Source organism: Panthera onca, chromosome A1 (assembly GCF_046562875.1).
Source record: "Panthera onca isolate mPanOnc1 chromosome A1, mPanOnc1 haplotype 2, whole genome shotgun sequence".
NCBI classification, from domain to species: Eukaryota; Metazoa; Chordata; class Mammalia; order Carnivora; family Felidae; genus Panthera; species Panthera onca.
The window spans coordinates 101,921,984-101,944,655 of record NC_138339.1 but is presented as its reverse complement, the minus strand read 5'-3'; the positions used below and the strand labels follow the sequence as shown (position 1 = coordinate 101,944,655).

Sequence of the window (22,672 nt, the reverse complement as noted above, 5' to 3'; positions counted from 1 at the left end):
ATTCTGTGGTAATTTCCGGATAGTGATATACAGTATCATAAAAGATGTCTCCCACCCCCAAGAAAGAATAGTGCTGATTTTGTAATACAAATTACCCAAATGATAAATTTCTAGCAAACTTAGATTATTCTTCTCTGAGTTTAGAAACCTTGTTTTGGAATTGAATAATGTAATCTCATACAAACATATATTGTCCCTATAATTATTTAAAGTCTTGCTGTGCACACCGCTAGCTTGTTCCCATAGGAACTAAATGTGTTGGAAATTACCAGAGGATAGAAAAATACCATTAAGTGTAATACCTTGCATGTGGCACTTATAGTTCATTTATATGTTCACAGAAATCCCTTCTTTGCAATAGATGCTGAGAAAACAAAGGCGAGGTCCATCCCATTAAAAACTTAAAATCTTATGGAATAATCCAAAACTAAAACTATTGGGAACAGCTGACAACAATAAGTCTAAGCTGTGAACTAGGCATTACTCTACACCATCTATGTCAACTCAATACAAAAAGCCAAGACAACATGAGAGAGGCACTGTTACCATTTTAGTCAGGGAAACTGAGGCATTAAATAGGCTAAAAAACTTGCCAGAGGTCACATACCTAGTAAGAAAAGAAATGTGATGAGTATGGTACTGACACAAAAACAGACACTCAGACCAATGGAACAGAATAAAGAACCCAGAAATGGACCCACAAATGTATGGCCAACTAATCTTTGACAAAGCAGGAAAGAATATCCAATGGAATAAAGACAGTCTCTTCAGCAAGTGGTGCTGGGAAAACTGGACAGCAACATGCAGAAGAATGAACCTGGACCACTTTTTTACACCATACACAAAAATAAGCTCAAAATGGATGAAAGACCTAAATGTAAGACTGAAGCCATCAAAATCCTTGAGGAGAAAGCAGGAAAAAAACCTCTTTGGCCTTGGCCGCAGCAACTTCTTACTCAACACGTCTCTGGAGGCAAGGGAAACAAAAGCAAAATTGAACTATTGGGACTTCATCAAAATAAAAAGCTTCTGCACAGCGAAGGAAACAATCAGCAAAACTAAAAGGCAACCGACAGAATGGGAGAAGATATTTGCAAGTGACATACCAGATAAAGGCTTAGTATCCAAAATCTATAAAGAACTTATCAAACTCAACACCCAAAAAACAAATAATCCAGTGAAGAAATGGGCAAAAGACATGAATAGACGCTTCTCCAAAGAAGACATCCAGATGGCCAACCGACACATGAGAAAATGCTCCACATCACTCATCACCTGGGAAATACAAATCAAAACCACAATGAGATACCACCTCACACCTGTCAGAATGGCCAAAATGAACAACTCAGGCAACAACAGATGTTGGCGAGGCTGCGGAGAAAGAGGATCTCTTTTGCATTCCTGGTGGGAATGCAAGCTGGTGCAGCCACTCTGGAAAACAGTACGGAGGTTCCTCAAAAAACTAAAAATAGAACTACCCTACGACCCAGCAATTGCACTACTAGGAGACATGCCTGTATCCCTAGGCATTACAAGGGATACAGGTGTGCTGTTTTGAAGGGACACATGCACCCCCGTGTTTATAGCAGCACTATCAACAATAGCCAAAGTATGGAAAGAGCCCAAATGTCCATCGATGGATGAATGGATAAAGAAGATGTGGTGTATATATATGGAGTATTACTCAGCGATCAAAAAGAATGAAATCTTGCCATTTGCAACTAAGTGGATGGAACTGGAGGGTATTATGCTAAGTGAAATTAGAGAAAGACAAATATATGACTTCACACATATGAGGACTTTAAAACACAGAACAGATTAAAATAAGGGAAGAGAAGCAAAAATAATATAAAAACAGGGAGGGGGACAAAACATAAGAGACTCTTAAATATAGAGAACAGAGGGTGACTGGAGGGGTTGTGGGAGGGGGAATGGGCTAAATGGGTAAGAGGCATTAAGGAATCTACCTACTCCTGAAATCACTATTGCAGCATATACTAACTAATTTGGATGTAAACTTGAAAAAAAAAAAAAAAGAAAAAGAAAAAGGAAACAAATGTGATGAAACCCACTTATTCTGGCTCCAGAGTCTATAACTTAAAGCACAATGCATACTGCATCTCACATGGAGAAAGACATGTGGAATATCATGTGGAACATGGGAGGGGCATCTAATCCAGAACAGAAAGGGGTCTTACAGGAGATAAAACCTGCCTGGGTCTTGAAGTATGAATAGGAAATGCACATAACATAGAAGGAATGATACTTGCAAAAGCACAGGGCATCAAACAGTATACATTTAAGATAATTGCAAGTTGAATGACGGCCAACAGCACAGGAGGAGGGATGGTGGAAATGAGGTCAGAGAGAATGGCAAAAATCTGTGGGCTGACTTATAACCTGAATGTGATGCTAGAACCTGTGAGGAGACCCATGGAGAAACTTTTATTTTATTTTATTTTATTTTATTTTATTTTATTTTATTTTATTTTTAGAGAGAGATAGCCTGAGTGGGGGAGAGGGGCAGAGGGAGGGAGAGAGGGCGAGAGAGAAAGAGAGGGAGGGAGAATCCCAAGCAGGCTCCATGCTTAGCTCAGAGCCCAACACAGGGCTCAATCCCACAACCCTGGGATCACGACCTAAGCCGAAGTCAAGAGTTGGACACTCAATCAATTGAGCCACCCAGGCATCCTGGAGAGATATGTACCCAGGAGAAAGATACGCTAGCATTTGTATTTAGAAAGATTATCCTACCAGCAGAGATGAGGAGAATGAATTAAAACAGGGAAAGACACGTTTACCTATTGATTGGAGTGATCCATGAAAGACATGTTGAGGAGTTGAACAGAGTCCGTGGCAGCGGAGAAAAGGAAGAAGCGATGGATGCAGAAAGTACTTAGGAGACAGAATTCTCAGAAGATATGTGGGATTCCCAGGGCCCTGGCCCAGGAGACTTGATATAGCCAAGACATGAAGCTCAGTTAATTTAGTACTGACACATAAAACATCTAGATAATACATTAAGTGCTTGCTGTAAATGGTGCCATATGTGGGGCATCACAAGAATGCTCAAAGTGCAGAGGATCTAGCAAAAGTCAAAACAACCTTGAGAAGGATGTTTAGCACTTGTTTAAAGCTTAGCTAGAAGAGGACAGCTTAAATTTTAATACTTGAGATCAGTTTTTATCACAACCTTGCGCTATGCCACACATCATGTGTTGACAGATTTGCTTAGCTCTGACAGCTGATTTTTTGGAAGACATTTGGCAATACGGGGAGAACCCAGCAGACTATGTAAATCATGGGGAGAAAGTAGCAGCCTGTAAATACAAGGTGAAAGGTTAATTATATTCAAGATGAAGAGAGCAGAAGAATAAAACTGCTGCTTGTCCTTGTGTGCGCTTGGAGGAGAATTACTCTGAGGCAAAGAGGACCTGTTTTCATGAAAGACTCTGTGATGGTCAGGGTACAGGCTGTGGGGCCACAGGGCCCTGGCAATGCATTGGGACATAACAGGTAGAGAAAGGGCCGTTCCTCCCCCCCACGCCGCCACCCCCTGCCCTGGGACCAGAATCCCAAAGTGGAAGCTGCAGATAGAGCCTGCAAGAAGCTTGTGGGGAATAAGGAGAATAAAGCAGGGTCCTGTGAAGCTTATTCCCAATAGGCTGGTTTGTGGGCACGTGTGAAGCCAGGCCTCCTTGTAAGAATCACAGACATTTCTGTGGGGAACTTTGCCAAAGGGTGAGTCACAGGAACTTTGAGTTACTAAGGTGTTAACTGAAGAGAACTTAGGGTTGTACCCCACATAACTCCTTCCAAGGGCCATCTCTTTTTTTTTTTTTTTTTTTTTTTTTTTTTGGTCATCTTGTGGTGGTTGCAACAGAGAAGGCAGAAAAGTCACTTGACATCAAATGAATCTTTGCAGAGTTGCATGCTGATTCCCAATGAAGTCACCCTTTTAGAATATTATTATTAAAGTGAGTATACCTTGTCCCAGTCTGATATATTTTCATTTGAGCTACTCCACAGTTAAAAGACTTTCAAGAAAAATAACCAGCACTACTTAATGTGTCAGTCAGTCTCCAAGATGGCTCCTTACTGATTCTCTTCTGGTGCGCATGCTCTGTACAGTCCCCTCCCACAGTCTATTAGAGTTGGTCTGTGTCACCAATAGAATGTATTCTATTGTAAGTGACAGTGTGTGACTTTCAGTGCTGCTTCATTTAAAAAAAAAAAAAAGGAAAACAGTGACGCTTCAATGTTTTCTCTTGGATTACTCACTCTGGGGAAACCAGCTACCCTGTCATGACAACATCAAAGCAGCCCCATGGAAAAATGCAAGTGGTAAGGAACTCAGGTCTCCCGCCAACAGCCAGCATTGACTTGCCAGCCATCTGAGCATGCTACCTTTAAAGTAAATCTTCCCGCCCCAGTCAAACCTTCTGAGGATGACAGCTCTGGCCAATCTCTTCACTGAAAACTCCCAAGAGATTCTGAGGCAGAAACACTCAACTTAGCTGCTCCAAAATTCCTGAGCCTCAAAAATGTTAGGAAGTAAAAATTGGTATTATTGCTTCAAGTTTGGGATAATTTGTTAAGCAGCAATATTTAACCCACAGACTTAATTTATGCCCACGTGAACAAGACACCTCACCAAGGTAATCCCACCAAAACAAAGAGATTGCCCCAACAACAGGATTTACCTTCTACCTTTAGGCAACTAAAGCAAATTTCTGGTATCTTTCAAATACAGTCATGTTTTTGTCTCCACTTAGAGACAATAATGTTCAGAAATATTAAAGCGTAAGTCCAAACCACCCATTATAGCACCATGTGGATAGCTAACTAGGCTGCAGAGTCTGCTAAATCAGTTTCAAAAAAGCCGGCAAAAAATTAGTCTAGACAGTATCTATGGACAAACAACATCATTGCATTCAATTATCTGACTGGAGAGAGAAGGAAAAAAAAAATTCTGACAGTAATTTGATTTTAGGAAAAGGGAACTATGATAAAATGCTATTATTAAAGAAAAACTGAATGGTGCATTTTCCAAAGCAAAGTCCCTACAGCAACATGAACACATTCAAAATCTGTGATTGAAACCCCAAGGAAAATGCTGGCCTCCACATAAGGTGAGGAGGAACTCTGATCTCAGAGGTCTACTTGTAATGTTGTAAGCAAATTCAAGCAAAAATTCAAGCAAAACAAATCCAGACATTTCAATTAGCACAAAAAATAATAATAATAACCATAACTGGAGACAACTACCCAAGTTTGGGAAGATCTCAAAGATGAGATTGTATGTTGTTGTGCACAGCTTTGTACTGTGGTTCATGCTTTCTGTATCAGTCTCTTGACCTGAACTGTAAGTTCCTAGAAGGTATGGGCTCAGTAACTCTCTCAAGTCACTGCCTAGAGTTAGCGCATTAGTCTGAGTTCCCTAGGAAAAAAAATTGATTCTGAAGCAAGGCTTCCTTGGCAAGTTCAATCACTGAGAAGCGAGAGTGAAAGAAAAGACAATTGAGTCAGAGGAGTATGGGAAGGAAAAGCAAGGTAATGCACTGACCACGCTGGCTACTGTTCCATAACAAGCAATTGCCTGACTGGTGTTGCAGTGTGACCATGCAGGACATGTCTGGACAGATTAAATGGAAAAACCATGACTCAGAACAGTCTCTGGTCGTGGGGAAAAAATGGGAGAAGGAATTTATCCCCTGGCTTCACTTTTTACTAATCAAAGTTTGTTCCATGAGGAGTTTATGCCTCTAAACACCAAGGTTGTGGCCCTTTCAGCAACCAGTAGGGAAACTACATCCTATGACCTCTGGCATAGGACTTCGTACAAATCTGGAAAGGTAAGAGGGACCGGAGATCCTGGGCATTCGTCTTGGGTAACAGAAAGGCAAGACCCCACAGAAAGTCCTTCATCACAGTGGCTGTGGTGAAGACATACAACCCTGAGGTGTCAGGGGTCAGGTGAGCTGGAAACATGTATTCGATATAGCCAGTGTTGGTCGATACGATAAGTTTTGGATAGAAACTTCTTGTAGTCTGAAGGACAAATGGGAGAGTAACAAGTATCCATTAGAGCTATAAAATCAGCGTCACCCAATTTCGTATGTAAATTTAGCTTATCTCTTCAGCCCTAGCCTTTTTCCTCCAACACCAGCAAAGCACTGTTGTCTCAGAGACAGGGCTAGGCAATGAAGGGTTCTTACTGTCAGTGCTCCTTCTAGGCTGATCTCTGCAGGAAGAATTATTAGGTTTGGGCCAAACTGCTCTTCTTAAGCCTTCCTCATGATCCAAGCTGGCCTCAGAATCCCCAAACTGCAGTCCTCTTTTGGGTAGCAGCCCGGGTTAATTCATTTGCTTCTATTTTATACAAATTTCAAGTACATGACTTTGAAAAATAAATAAGGGAAAACTTTGTGCATAAAATCTGAAATAGTTCAAATGTACTGATTGTTGATAATTGCCTACTTTTGAAGCTGGTGAACTATGCTTATACTATCGTCACTTATTGGAACTACTTTAGGGTCATAAACAAGCAAGCGCATGATCATTTTTCAGAATGAGTCATGGACTATGTGAGATCTTTCAGGAAAAAATACTCACAAAAGGCATCTGCCTGGTCCTTTTACCAGTGTTATTATTATTTTACAGATGAGGAAACTGAGTCATTACATGATTGAATTTGGGGACTCAAAGCCAAGTCCTCAGTCTTCAATCCCCATATCCTTTCCATTGTTCTAGCCCTCCCAACTTTGTGTTACCATCAAATGTAATAAGAAAACTTTACTTTCATGCATGGTGTCAGTAAAAATATTGGCTGAGCCCACTATACTGTACCTAACATGTTCCTTTAGGTTGACATAAAGCTTTTAATGGATATTCTTTTTACAGTGTGGTTCGATCACCCATCCACTTAGCTACTTTAAATGCAACAAGCCACAATTGACCATTTATCCCCAAGAAAGTAGTAATAGCAGTAACAACCACAAGAATACTAATATTTACCATTTTCTAGCACCAGGTACTGTCTGAGAGTCTTCACATATGTTATTTCACATCATTCTCACAGTAGCCCTGTCAGGCACTACTGTCATTTTTCTTATTATACAAATAAGGAAACTAGGCTTCTAACAATAGGAGAAAATGGTATTTAACTCCTGTTAGTCAGATGTTAACTAATTTGGCCAAAGTTACACGGCTAGCAAGTGTACACTTAGTTCTGAGCCCAGATTGTTTTCCACTGACCCGAAATCCTTTACATTGGCAAAGTACACTATAAAGCTGACAGAGACATGTTCTTTTTACGTGTGCATTAGCACTTTTCGTCTTGATCACTACTTACTTTATAGATAAGGAAATTGAGGCTCAAGAAGTTGAGATATTTTTCCAAGTTCACATAGCTATTAACTGTCAGAGCTGGGAGTCAAAGCTTAGTTGGAGTTTTTTCTATTCTCTGCTTCTCACGGGAGACTATCAAATGCTTGATTAAATTGACAACTGCCTGCATTCAATTGGTGTTTGCTAATTTATCATCATAGACACACTAAAAATTAGTTTCCACAAATCCTATTAAATAAAAAAAAATCACTTAGAACAATTGTTGTTGTGAGTTCCTACCCTCTGAATTAATGAGAAACTTCTATGTTCATTGATGGAAGTGTAATTTGACGCTGGGGCCTCATGAGGACTTAAGAGAAGAGACAGAGGAGAACTAAGGAAATTGTAATACCCATACAAAGATACTGAAAATAGGAGTATAGCGAAACAAAAGAAAAGAAAACAAAACAAAAAAAGAGCCTCAAAACAGCTCTCATCTTAACAGGGAACCTAAAAGATTATCGAAGGAGGGAAGATAGGACCAAAAAGCCGGAGATGAACAGCAACAAAACGCCACACAATGGAAGTACCTTAATACATGGATAGATAGAGTTTTCTTGAAAAGTTTCTGTTACTTTCTTAGAATACTTCTTAGAATTGGGCTTGGCTGTGTATAACGAAGATGCAAACTGACAGCAGAAATAAGGAAAAAGTTTTCATCTCTTTCATGTAATGACCAGAAATTAGCCATTCAAGACTACTATGGAGGCTGTACATTGTTAGGGACCCAGTCTCTTTTTTTGTAGCTGCTTTGCCATTCATGGCTTCCATTTGCAAAGCCACCTCACAGCCCAAACCAGCTGCTGGAGCTCCAGCGTTTGTATTTGCATTCCAGGCTACAGGAAGAAGGAAGAGGGGGCAAATGGGGTCTCCTTCCTCCCTCTTAATGAGATTTTCCAGAAATAACTCACGACACTTCCACTTCTATATCATTGAGCAGAATTTCATCACATAATCACACTGACACCTAGTTGCAAGGAAGGCTCTTTTAGCTGGGTATATTGTTCCCATCTAAATGCAGAGTTCTGTTACTGAGGAGGAGACAGAATAGATATTGGGGTGTGCCATGAGCAGATTCTGCCACAAATGGATAAATGATTAATATAATTATAACAACAACAATAAAAGTAATAAACTCTTTCACTCTACCTACCTCCTCAAAGACACCCACAACAGGATATTCCAAATGCCTTAGGTAAGTTGGCACCATTGGACAATTTTCTATTTAGAAAATTTTTAAAGCGAAATCAATTTAGATACTTTTATAGCAAGAACAATGGGAATGGATTGACTATAAAGCCAAAAGTGAGAAAGCTTGAGTTTTGTATTATACTAAAATCATAATATTCCTCTAATCTGGCGGTTGGCTTTTGTCCTTAGGCTGTGATGGCTGGAAGCCTATGATAAGAAACCCTTTTACATTCAATGTCATCTATATTCTCACGTTGTTACACTGCAGATTGCTTACATTGAATTTGCAGCAGCCCTGTATCCTGCTTAACTATATTCATATTTCAAGCAAACACCACTCACATTTCAAAGGAAAATTCTATCGAAAATGGTATTTAACTCCTATACATTCAAAATACTCTGGGGGTGCCTGGATGGCTCAGTCTGTTGAGTGTCCCACTTTGGCTACAGTCATGATCTCATGGCTTGTGAGTTAGAGCCCTGCGTCCAGCTCTGTACCGACAGCTCAAAGTCTGGAGCCTGCTTCAGATTTTGTGTGTCCCTCTCTGCCCCTCCCCCACTTGTGCTCTGCCTCTCTGTCTCTCTGTCTCTCTGTCTCTCTCTCAAAAATAAAACATTAAAAAAAATACCACAGAGAAACTAAATGCTCACCTCTTTCTAAAATTGTATAGAAATAAGCAATCAAAGTAAAGGACATTATGAAAAAAATAAGATGTCTGATGCATTCCTGTGCAAAAATAAGTGTTCTCTTAAATGTATTTTTATTTCCAGTAATGATAATAATAGCTAACATTTACTGAGTAATTATTATGTGTCACAAGCAGAGGTGAGTACATTATTTTATTCATTTGTACACTGTAAGAAAAGCGTCAGTGTATTTTCTTAAACTTTGGCTCCTTAGGCACTATCATTCATTCATCCTTCCATTAACATTTGCCAAACATTTGTTATGTATCTAGCACTATGCTAAAAGATAGGGAGACAGAGATTTAAAAAATACAGATACTATCCTAAGGAAATTCACATTTTTAAAAAGTGAACAAAGGGAGAAGTAAAATGAGTACATTTTAATTCCTACGTGCACGGATTCTGGAACAGGACTTTGGGATTCACATCCTGACTCTGAACGCCTAGCTGTGGGACTTCAAGCAATCATATAACTTCTCCAAGTTTGAGTTTCCTCGCCTGAAAAATGGGAATACCAAAGTACTGAATAGATAAACCATTTAAGTACTTAAGTCACTGTTTGGCACACTGTAAGCAGTCAATAAATGTTATTATTATTTGTGTAATAGCACCCAGGGTGTCGAAGGAACAGTAAGAAAGATGCTGAACTCAGACACCAGGCTGAGCAAGCCTTATGAAGATACCTGAGTTGAGTGTTTAAGACTATACAACTCAGGGGTACCTGGGTGGCTCTGTCAGTTAAGGTCTGACTCTTGATCTCAGCTCAGGTCTTGATCTCAGAGTCATGAGTTCAAGCCCTGCACTGAGTTCCATGCTGGTGTGGAGCCTACTTAAAAATAAAAAATAAAAAAAGACTATACAACTCAGACACTCTCCTAAATTCTCAGCTCTTTGGGGTCAAACTTCTCTTATGCCCAAATAACTCTGACACACATGCCTATAAAAGCAGAAAGTCTCATCTTTCACTGGGCTACCCCTCAGGGGTAGCAGTGAAAACTTGAGGAATAAAGACATATTCCACAAATCCTCAGGCTCCCCCAGCCAAACACTCTCTCTAGACTATTGCTCTACTTTGTGCACAGGTTATCTGCTCACACCTAACCATCTTCCCCCCCCCCCCCCGGGCAGTTTCTGCTTTCAGGTTTTACTTCCTCCCTAAGTGTGGACAGAGCTGCCTCCATCAATGTTTCAAAGCACATCTCAAAGAAGCTGTCCCTTTAAATAAGCCTTCGCTGAAAGATGAGGGAGAACAGAAATACAGTAAAACCTTGGGTTACAAGCAACTTGTTTTATAAGTGTTGCACAAGATGAGCAAACCTTCTAATAACTTTTAATTTGATAAATGAGCAATGTCTTGAAATAAGAGTAGTACCTGACACCGTAGGTCACATAATCACAAGTGAGACACTGGTTATTGAAATTCACTTTGATGTACAAGTCCTTTGGATTACAAGCATGTTTCCAGAATGAATTAGGCTCACAAAGCAAGGTTTTACTTACCCCAAAAGATAGCCCACAACTAGGACTACAGATGGTTGCCCTGAAAGTCACAGCCCAAACCTAAGTTGACTATCCCTGCCTTGCTAGCCCCCACAGGTCTTTTCCCGATGTGGGGAGGAGCCAGCTGCACCCTTTCAGCAGGAATTTTCGGGTACCTCTATATTCCAGCATCCAAGCTCAATCCCCTTTTTGCCCCCAGGGAAGATGCAAAGCCTCTCTTCCCAGGCTAAGCTCCTCTTTCCCACCTCAAGATGGCAGGTGCACACTCAAGGTGCTGAGGCTCTCATCTCTGGGACAATCATGTGAATCCTCAAACGTTGCCCCAAATCAAGGTTATCCATCTTAACTCTTGGGTAGGACACCAGTGGTCCAGTCCATCTAGTGCTGCTTCTTGCTGATCTACACCCACATCATAGACTTCCCTTGGCCTTCAGGTGAAAGAAGGTCCAGGCCTGCATGACCTTCCTGGTGGTTCCCAGTCTTGAATGGACACTGCTTGGATAAAAATACACATAACTTCACCAAGGCATCATTTCTAGGCAAAGGACAGTACAAGTTCACATTTAGGAATGTTTTCATTATCTTGCAAATATACTACATTTACATTATTAAACAGAACATTTAGTAAGTTACTCTGAAGGTTTTGCATTTGGGGTTATTACACTACTTTCTGGGCTTCCCTAAGAAAAAATGGATAGGTATTTGCCTTACAAATACATTACTAAAAGGATTCATTCAACTGGTCCATTCTCAAACAAAGGGAAGTCTCACCCCAAAGACAAATGTTTACCTGTCAGATGTTTCATTTCCTCAGAGTTCTGCTCTCAACCCGATTATCTGTTAGGTATACTTTGCTTTATATAAGTGTATTCCATCGTTCAGAATGGAAATAGCCCAGAGCACTTTACAAGCAATAAAGAAATGTCTTATTAAAAGGCATTTTAGTGTTCTATGACTATTGAACATAATAATACCTCTTGGCCAGACACTCTTTTAGGGATATTAGACCTATAAGGTAAAGTCCCTATCTAGAAACCAAGGAGAACGACTTTTTAAATAGTCAAGAATCCTTTGGCATTTGAACATGTACACAAAAAGATTTTTATTAATATTACTCAAGCAATCATTTAAAAGTTAGTGACTCTAGGGGCGCCTGGGTGGCTCAGTTGGTTAAGTGTCTGACTTCAGCTCAGGTCATGATCTTGTGGTTCGTGGGTTCAAGCCCTGCGTCAGGCTCTGCACTGATGGCTCAGAGCCTGGAGCCTGCTTGGGATTCTGTGTCTCCCTCTCTCTTTCTGCCCCTCTCCGACTTGTATTCTGTCTCTCTCTCTCTCTCTCTCTCTCTCAAAAATAAATAAATATTAAAACATAACTTAAAAAATAATAATAAAAGTTAGTGACTCTTACATTCCTAGAATCATAGCACCCAGGGCACAATTCAAACTGTCTTCCATCGTCTGTTCCCTGACATCTCCCCTCTGCTTTACACAGGCAAGTTTAGACAAGCTTAGCCTTTCCCACCAATCTGTCCAGTTTCCGTCTTTCCTTTCTGCAGAAGGGAATTTTAAAAATATTTTTGTTACTATTAAGTGTTACTATTTAACAGAAATTTTAAAAAGAGTGTTTTGCCAGGTATTTCAATGGATTGTTGGAAAAATCAGCTTAAGGAATAGGGCAATGCATAGAACAATTTTTCAGAAACTGTAGACCATGTATAAATAATTATCATTATTGCTGTGTTAAGTTAGGAGGAGGGTAGATAAGTCTTAATTGTACAGATGGCATTTAATACATGGCCTAGAGAGATGAAAGGAAGAGGAGCTAACTCATACCTAGACCAACTTTGTAATCACTTAGTCTTTCTTAATCCTCACAACCAATCTCTGAATTAAATATTTCTATTTTACTATAAAGGAAACTGAGAATAAGAGGGGTTAAGTGATTTGCCACACAACTAGTAAAAGCCTGAGTGGGACTTAAACTCAAAAGGGAAGTCTCACAAAGTGTTAACAGAAAAGTAGCAAGAATGGAATTGTCCAACCTGAGTCTCACTATTGCCAGGTCCAACCTCACCTGATTTCCCTCGTAAGTGAAGAATGTGATGGCCTTCCTTCTCCAGCCTTTCCTGCTTAGCCTCAGCCCCTAAGATCACCCAACCAGTCAACAGTGAGAGGAGGACCAGCACATGGAATTGGCGTGTGGAGTGGCTGGTGGGCTTGTTCTCAAACCCCGAGCATCCACAAACCCTATATTGCTATAGTTGTCTCCTGCTTCCACCATATTGTCCAGGTTGTAGAACTGAGGTTCTTCCAGACTTTCCTACCTTCCCATTTCCCTGCTGAGGTTAGAATCTCGTCCTGAGTTTCAGTACCCTAACTTCTCACAGGTTGAGAACTTTTCCTTTGGGTTCCAAGGCAAGTAGATGGGCCATCTTGAACCCATGCATGGCCCCTTACCAGATTTTTAATACTGCCACCAACCGGAAACTCCCGTTATGCTGCCTTATCCATTACAGCATTTCTCTGGGCAAGGATTCCTGGTTATATCAGTTCTGAATTGTTTGCTTTGGCTTTTTCGATGTTGCATGTTGGCCAACAGCTAACTCCTTGGGGTCCAGGCCAACCCTGCCCTTCCTTTACTCTCTCCCCCGGCTTAGGAAGACTCAATGTGCCTCATGGCTAAGCCATCTGAGTTAGGGAAGGATGAGGCATTGCCTCACCATGAAGTCCCTATAAGGCTTTGCCATAAATGAAAAGTGCCCAAGCTGAAAACAGGTGACCTGCTGAAAACACCCAGGAGTGTCACAATTTGTCCAGACATAGCTTGACTGGAGAGTCACAGATTAAGAACAGACATCTGAAAACAAGTAGGAATGAGGAGTTTGTTCCACTTACAAGCTCTGTGACCTTTAGCCCGTGTCATTAGTGTCACTGTGCCTTGTTTTCTTTATAACATAAGGGCAAGGATACCTGAGTCAGTAGGTTTTTATAAGGATTAATTGAGAAGGGTCCCTGAGTGGCTCTGTCAGTTAAGTGTCTGACTTCGGCTCAGGTCATGATCTTGCAGTCTGTGGGTTTGAGCCCCACATCGGGCTCTGCACTGATGGTGTTGAGTCTCCTTGCGATTCTCTCTCTCTCTCTCTCTCTCTCTCTCTCTCTCTCTCTCCCCCCCCCCACTTGTGTGTGTGTGTGCACTCTCTCTCTCTCTCTTAATAAATAAATAAACTTAAAAAAAAGAATTAATTGAGAAAATGTTTGTCAAGGCGGGAATAGAACCTGGTATACAGTAGACACTCAATAAAGGCCATATGCAATCGACTCTAAAATGCACATTCAGCTTCACATTTTAACAGTCTGAAACTGGAATGAACCTTATATTGTGTCACAGTTTAATCAACAGGGGCTTTTGTCTTCTTTTTTAATGGTACATAAAATAACAGTACGTCTTACAGTCAATGACATCTTAAGTTCTATGAAATGCAGTACAGATGGTTCCCAACTTACAATGGTTCAGCTTACAATTTTTTGACTTCATAATGGTGTGAAAGCAATACACATTCAGTAGAAACTGTACTTTGAATTCTGAGTTTTGATCTGTCCCCTGGCTGGCAACAGGCAGGGAAACTCTCCCGTGATGCTAGGTGGCCGCAGCTCTGTCAGCCCGAGAGCACAGTGACAGCCACTCTGTTTCTCACTTTCAGTGCAGTATTCAGTGAATTACATGAGATACTCAATACTTGATTATAAAATAGGCCTTGTGTTAGATGATTTGCCTAACTGTAGGCTAACGTAAGTGCTCTGCCTGTTAGTAAGGCAGGCCAAGCTAAGCTGTGATGTTCCGTAGGTTAGATGTAGTAAGCGCATTTTCAACTTACCTTGGGTTTATCAGGATGGAACCCCATCACACGCTAAGGAAGATCTGCAATATCTCTCTCACCACAGTATCCACAACCGCATTTTACTCCTTCCCAGACCTGACAAGTCACGTAGCAAAAATAAAAGCAGGGCTATAATGGATGGTGCCTTATAACCATTGAGAACAATTTTTTCCCCATTTTGCCTGGCAATTCCACTGTGAAAAGAGCAACTGAAATTTTTGTGAAATAACACGATCTTTAAAGAGGGCTCTTCATTTTTGCGTTTTTCACAGACAGGCTTTGGTTTTCCAAAAGTTTTAATTGCTACCTCTGGATAATGTAACTCTATGAGACGAAATACGCTCTCCTTGTTTAAAAATGTTGCACTTAGACTGTCCTGGTCGGTTCTGTCAAATCATCAAACATTTCTAAACAGATCGAATTGTTTTTGTCCAAGTTCTGGTTTTAAAACTGATTCAGCCATGAGCAAATGAGCCCCGCAAATGCACCCACTCTCTCACTGGTTACCGATCCCTTTCTTCTTGGGAAGCCCTTTCTCCTTGCCTCCCCTTCTGCTGAATTCATACTCAGAGCCAACTAATGAAATAAGAAACCACAGAACTTTAGAGTTGAACTGAAGCATTCGCAGCTATCCCCAACTCAAAGCCAACTGTTCTTCTACTGGGTTTCCTAAACACTTCAGCCTTATTTCCACACCACTACTTATCTGCCACAATTATATTTTTAGGAAGTCTGTGTCTCTTTTCGTTTCTCCTCATTGGCTTTGAAAGTCTTCAAGGGCAGGGGCGCGTGGGTGGCTTAGTCGGCTAAGCATCTGACTTAGGCTCAGGTCATTATCTCACAGTTCGTGGGTTCAAGCCCCAGAAGCAGAGCCTGTTTTGAGTTCTGTGCTTCCCTCTTTCTCTTCCCCTCCCCCACTTACACTCTGTCTCTCTTTCTCTCTCAAAAATAAATAAACATTAAAAAAATTTTTTTCTCCACATCCTCACCAGCATCTGTAGTCTCCTGATTTGTTCATTTTAGCCACTCTGACTGGCTTGAGGTGGTATCTCAGTGTGGTTTTGATTTGTATTTCCCTGATGAAGAGTGATGTTGAGCATCTTTTCATGTGTCTGTTGGCCATCTGGATGTCTTCTTTAGAAAAGTGTCGATTCATGTCTTCTGCCCACTTCTTTGCTGGATTATTTGTTTTTCAGGTGTGGGTTTGGTGAGTTCTTTATAGATTTTAGATACTAGCCCTTTATCTGATATGTCATTTGCAAACATCTTTTCCCATTCCATCGGTTGCTTTTAGTTTTGTTGATTGTTTCCTTTGCAGTGCAGAAGCTTTTTATCTTCATGAGGTCCCAATGGTTCATTTTTGCTTTTAATTTTCTTGCCTTTGGGGATGTGTCGAGTAAGAAATTGCTGCAGCTGAAGTCAAAGAGGTTTTTTCCTGCTTTCTCCTCTAGGGTTTTGATGGTTTCCTGTCTCACATTCAGGTCCTTTATCCATTTTGAGTTTATTTTTGTGAATGGTGTAAGAAAATGGTCTAGTTTCATTCTTCTACATGTTGCTGTCCAGTTCTTCCAGCACCATTTGTTAAAGAGACTGTCTTTTTTCCATTGGATGTTCTTTCCTGCCTTGTCAAAGATTAGTTGGCCATACATTTGTGGGCCCAATTCTGGGGTCTCTATTCTATTCTATTGGTCTATGTGTCTGTTTTTATGCCAATACCATACTGTCTTGATGATTACAGCCTTGTACTAGAGGCTAAAGTCTGGATTGTGATGCCTCCCGCTTTGGTTTTCTTCTTCAATATTACTTTGGCTATTCGGGGTCTTGTTTGGTTCCATACAAATTTTAGGATTGCTTGTTCTAGCTCCGAGAACAATGCTGGTGCAATTTTGATTGGGATTGCATTGAATGTGTAGATTGCTTTGGGTAGTATTAACATTTTAACAATATTCTTCTAATCCATGAGCTTGGAATGTTTTTCCATTTCTTTGTATCTTCTTCAATTTCCTTCATAAGCTTTCTATAGTTTTCAGCATACAGATCTTTTACATCTTTGGTTAGATTTATTCCTAGGTATTTTATGGTTGTTGGTGCAGTTGTAAATGGGATCAATTGCTTTATTTCTCTTTCTGTTGTTTCATTATTGGTGTATAAAAATGCAACCTATTTCTGTACATTAATTTTGTACCCTGTGACTTTGCTGAATTCTTGTATCAGTTCTAGCAGACTTTTGGTGGAGTCTCTCGGGTTTTCCATGTAGAGTATCATGTCATCTGCGAAACCCCTCTTGCACTGCTGGTGGGAATGCAAACTGGTGCAGCTGCTCTGGAAAACAGTGTGGTTGTTCCTCAATAAATTAAAAACAGATCTACCCTATGACCCAGCAATAGCACTGCTAGGAATTTACCCAAGGGATACAGGAGTGCTGATGCATAGGGACACATGTACCCCAATGTTTACAGCAGCACTTTCAACAATAGCCAAATTATGGAAAGAGCCTAAGTGTCCATCAACTGACAAATGGATAAAGAAGATGTGGTTTATATATACAATGAAATACTACTTGGCAATGAGAAAGAATGAAATCTGGCCATTTGCAGCAATGTGGATGGAACTGGAGGGTATTATGCTAAGTGAAACAAGTCAGGCAGAGAAAGATACCATATGTTTTCACCCATATGTGGATCTTGAGAAACTTAACAGAAGACCATGGGGGAGGGTAAGGGGGAAGAAAAAGTTACAGAGAGGGAGGGAGGCCAACCATAAGAGACTCTTAAGGACTGAGAACAAACTGAGGGTTGATGGGGGTCATGGGAGAGGGGAAAGTGGGTGATGGGCATGGAGGAGGACACTTGTAGGGATGAGCACTGGGTGTTGTATGGAAACCAATTAGACAATAAATTATATTTTTTTTAATTTTAAAAATTAAAAATTTTGGCATACTCTTAAAAAAGTTTTTTAAGTTAAAAAAAAAAGAAAGTCTTGAAGGGCAGGGCATATCGATTGCATGTCTGTATCCCCACAGTAACTTATAAAGTATCTTAAATATATTAGTTGATCTATTTTGGCTGAAATGTATTGAATTGAAATGGACTATGTACAAGTGCTTTTCACCAAATACAATGGACTTTTGTCAGTATCCTTATAATATGAATAATATCAGGGAGCTCACATGATCACAAACGACTGTGTATCCTGATTAAGGAACTGGACCTTCCTTGAAACTTGGTTGGTCTTACCTGCAAGACTATTCCCAGAAAACCCGAGACCCTCCATAAATATTGAATGAAGGAGCATCTACTCTGCCTTGCTTCTCACTGTCATCCTATTTTTCCAAATATTCTTCCAGGTAGTTATAGCATTTTCCTTTGTCTACTCAAGCGAGAGCAGACTTTCTTTAATCTCCACATCATAACCACTGTTGCTATAACTGTCTGAGCCCGACACCTGTCTGCAGTCCTCCTTTTTCCTTCTCACCCCCAGGTTCTACAGCTTCAGGTTGTCACAGCTACTTAAAAATTTTCCTAATGACCTTGACCAAGCTATACATAGGTAGATGACAGATGATGATAGATGATAGATAAATGATAGGTAGATAGATAAATAGATAGATAGATAAGATACATATCTTTTAAAACACTATAACTAGGAAAAACTGGAATAATAAACCCCAAACTAACATTTTTTAAAAATGATCTATGGGAGGGGCACCAGGGTGGCTCAGTTAAACATCCAACTCTGGATTTTGGCTCAGGTCATGATCTCACAGGTTCATGAGATCAAGCCCCATGTCGGGTTCTTCACTGGCAGTGCTGAGCCTGCTTGGGATTTTCTCTCTCCCTCTCTCTGCTCTTCTCCCACTCACACTCGCATGCACTCTCCCTCTACCTCTCTCTCAAAATAAATAAATAAACATTTTTTAAAAAAATTATCTATGGGAGAGGGAGAAAATAGAGACAGAAGCAAAAGTTACACTAATCCAAATATATTTTATTTTGTATATTAGAATTTGAGGCCCTGTATTTTCTGTAATTATAAAACAGTATTAAATTTTAAAACTTCTAAAAACAAAGACAAAATTTAAAACTTAATCAAAAATTATTTCAAGTGAGGGGCACCTGGGTGGCTCAGTGGGTTAAACATCCAAGTTCGGCTCAGGTCATGACCTCATGGTTTGTGGGTTCGAGTCCCACATGGGGCTCTGTGCTGACAGCTCAGAGCCTGGAGCCTGCTTCAGATTCTGTGTCTCCCTTGGTCTCTACTCCTCCCCCGCTCACACTATCTCTCTTAAAAAATGAATCAACATTAAAAAAAAAATTTTTTTTAATTATTTCAAGTGATTTTACAACAAATAATTTGATTGTGCAACCCTAGTAGGATAAAGCCTAGAGACGAAAAAGACCTATACAAACAATTGTAAAATTGTTTACAGTAAACATATTTTTGGTATAGTGGTGATACCGTTATTGTGTTAAGTATGTTTTGTGGGACAGAACGGATGGGTAATGATGTTGGTATCACTGGGAACCAATCAATTGTGGCATGGGAGAAAGGAGATAGAGGTGATGTGAGATTGACAGTGTTAAATAAAAACTCTGTAATCCTGAGTTTGAATTGTAAGTATCAGCATGAAGTCACCATGTATGTTATCTTAAAAAAAGTTTTTTCCTAGTTCTGTCCACTGAAAAAGACTAGAAACCTGATAGTAGTTCAGGAATACCATTTTCACTTAAAAGCACAGAGCTTCTTGTAGAAATGGCTGATTCCTGGTGTAGGGCAGAAAATGTGCCAAATGAAGCTGGACTATCACATCGTACCACAAGCAAGGAAGTCATAAGAGAGTAATAGGGTCCTGTCAAAAGGACTCAGAGCCAACCCGAAGATGCTCCCACTGGCCAAAGATGGGACATTTCAGCATCATCGGCAAGGATGGAAACACATCAAATAAGTCTGAATCCAGAAATTCAAAATGATGCTTTACTCACTGGTCACTTTGGAAGGATGCTGGCTAAACAATTTATTATTTTGAAAACTGCAAAATACAGGGAAAGAATCAAGCACAAATTTTCTATTTTACACATATTGTATCTCAGACTACGAGAATCATCTTTTATATAGAGAAATAAGTAAAGAATGATATAATGTAAATGTAACCATTTTATAACCCCTCATGAAATAATGGGCCTGAAAAAATGTTATTAATGACTGTTAACATCATGCAAAAAAGAGACATTACTGTGCCCATTTGGAAGTACCCAAGACCACTTACGAAGCAGCCACATACCAAATAATCAAACCTAAATCTCTCAAACCTTTATACTCAAATACCAGCTTACAAGAATACAAGGAACAGCAGAACATGTTAAACAACACCTAGGGAAGCAACTACCAAAATCCAGACCACAGATATTTCTACAAGACAAAAAGACCCAACTTCTTCAATAGATCAGTTGCAAAGGACAAAAGGGGAAGTGGGGCGATTCTATATTAAGAGGCTTACGAGGCATACCAGCCAGTGAGTAGTACATGGACCTTGTTTGGAGAGAGATTCGAACAAATTCTGAAAAAAAATTTGAGATAGAGAAATTGAAATAACTATTTTATAATGTTGAGAATTGTGGCTAGATTTTTAGGTGAAAGAAGGGTACCCAAACTTTTAACCATACGTATTGAAATATTTGCAGATAAAATGATATAATGTCTGGGATTTGTTTCAAAAGAATCTAGGACTGAGGAACGTGGGTGGAGGTACAGATAAAACTCGGTAGTGAAATTATTGAAGCTGAGTAATAGTTACATAAGGAGAGGTTCATTATACTATTCTCTCCACTTTTGTATAGATTGGAAATTTTCCGTAAGAAAGCATGCTTCTAACCTACCCCTGGAAAAAGTGCTACAACTTATTTCACACCTAAGGTGAATGAATCGTGTAGAGGCTTCAAGAAGTACTCGAGATGGCATGCCTGCATATCAGTAAACGCCTGTTTCTTCAAGGAGGTCAGATATTTCTAGATAAAGGACACCACAGCCTGAAGGAAGTACACATTTAGGTCAACATAAACTGATTCAGCTCGACTTTTTATCCAAAAATGCACCTTTGGATACATGTGGCTCCAAAGACACCAGTTCTCGTGCATGATCACTTCCAGAAGATTATTGGTCATCTCGAACACCAATTATGTCATTGCAACATCTTGGAAACAATCACGGGTCTCCTGGCACTACTAAGGTTTTTCATCAGCGTCTGTAGCCTCAAATGTGAGGCTGCAAACATTTCTTAGGTAATCTCATAAAGAAGATAAATATCCCTGGACCCTCTTCTCTAGTATTTTGCTCATCTTTTCAAGGCCTTAGGCACACAAAATTATTTTCTTCACCCAACCGAGTCGGCTTGGCCGGCACACGGTACCGAACTGGCAGCAGTGATGGTCGCTGCACAGAAGCAGTGGCGACAGCAGCAACGGCTGCAGCCGCCGGAGGCAGGAGGGGCTCTCGAGGCCGGTACTGTGGGGGACCCAAGGTGGGAGGCTGGCTTGCCCATCAGTCCCGGGAGCCTGGCTGTGGCGTCTGCACAAATATTAACTCTGGCCAGACGACAACCGACCGAACAGGAACTGCTGGAATGCGGGCAGTAAACTTGGTCAGTAAATTATTACAAAATAAAAGTTTCCACATCGACACTGCAAGAAAACATGTCACGCGTTCGTAATCCTTTGAAGACTTTAGGATCTCAGTTTTTAAAACTGCTTCAACGTTGCAAAGCACATATCCACAGACTTAGAAACAGAAAATAAATTTAAAGACAGAAATTTAAAGAAAGAGAAAATAAATTTAAAGACATTTGCCAGTAAACCGTGCTCCATTCATCTTACCAATTACTAATGTGGAATAATAATTTTACATTAATTTTTCCTTGTAGCTGAAAATTCATTGATAGAATGCATAAACCAGGGTTTTGAATTCTATACAAATCATGAAGGCACGTTTGATTTCTTGTATAACCTCCACAAGTTACAGGAAATGTCGGAGGAAACATTAAAATACCATTGCATAAATTTACATTTAAAATTAAATTTTAACTTACACAAAACTGATTTGTATGAAGAATGAAATATTTTTAGAAAAGTTGGTCCGTGAGAATTATCAGCTCTACATGTACTAAAATTTTTATTTCAAAATAATTTATCAGACATGTATCCCGAATGTTGTCACAGCCTATGAAATACTCTTAACAGCTTTGATAACAATTGCATCAGCAGAAAGATCCTTGTCAAAATTTAAAATTATCAAAAATTATTTGCAATCTTTCATGTTTCAGGAGCAACTAATGTCTTTTTCAATTGCATCAACTAAAAATAAAATTGCTAAAAGTATATATTTTAATGATCTAGTACATAAATTGGAAGAAAAGCAAGCCACAGAATAGTGATTAATCAAGATATCACATTAATAGTCTTATTTACTTACTATATTATACAGAATTATGACACCAAAAATATTTTTCACACCTTGTACGTTGTATTGTTACTCATAAATCACTATTACCTCTGTTGTATTTTATAAGTAAAATAGTTTAAAAGGAAAAGCTTTATTTCTAATACTCTTAATGGCACTGTTTTCCTGCTTTTTCAGCAAGGACCCTGCATTTTCATTTTGACTGGGCTGCTCAAGTTATGTAGCTTGCCCTGTGCATAAAAAATGGTGATTTTATATGTTTCATTTGGTTGGTGGGGGGCAGCTATATTTATAAATGTAAACATGGCCTTTAAGGCAGTTTCTAAGCACTATTACGTGGGAGAAGGGAAAGGTTATAACTGTTACAAATGTTCAACCAATTCTTGCTGAGCGCAGTATTACAGAAGGTGGGCAGGGTGGGGAGACCTTAAATATCAACAATTCCATCATATCTAGCAAAACTGAGGCACCAAACTGTGATTGTTTTGAAGTCACAAGTGATTTAGAAGCAGAGTTGGAGGGGACCCTCGGTGGCTCAGTCGGTTGAGTGTCTGATTCTTGGTTTCAGCTCAGGTC

At 39.8% G+C, this 22,672-nt stretch overlaps 1 long non-coding RNA gene across 2 annotated transcripts in view; it reads left to right on the top strand.

The window, feature by feature from the left end:
- The window catches only part of LOC132681281 (uncharacterized), a 31,035-nt gene extending 9,635 nt beyond the window's left edge, over positions 1 to 21,400 (top strand). For both annotated transcript variants that reach the window (XR_009610975.1, XR_013556480.1), the window contains one exon: positions 20,482 to 21,400. This is a non-coding gene — a long non-coding RNA (uncharacterized LOC132681281). The remainder of the gene's footprint in view (positions 1 to 20,481) is intronic.
- Positions 21,401 to 22,672: the final 1,272 nt, after the last annotated feature.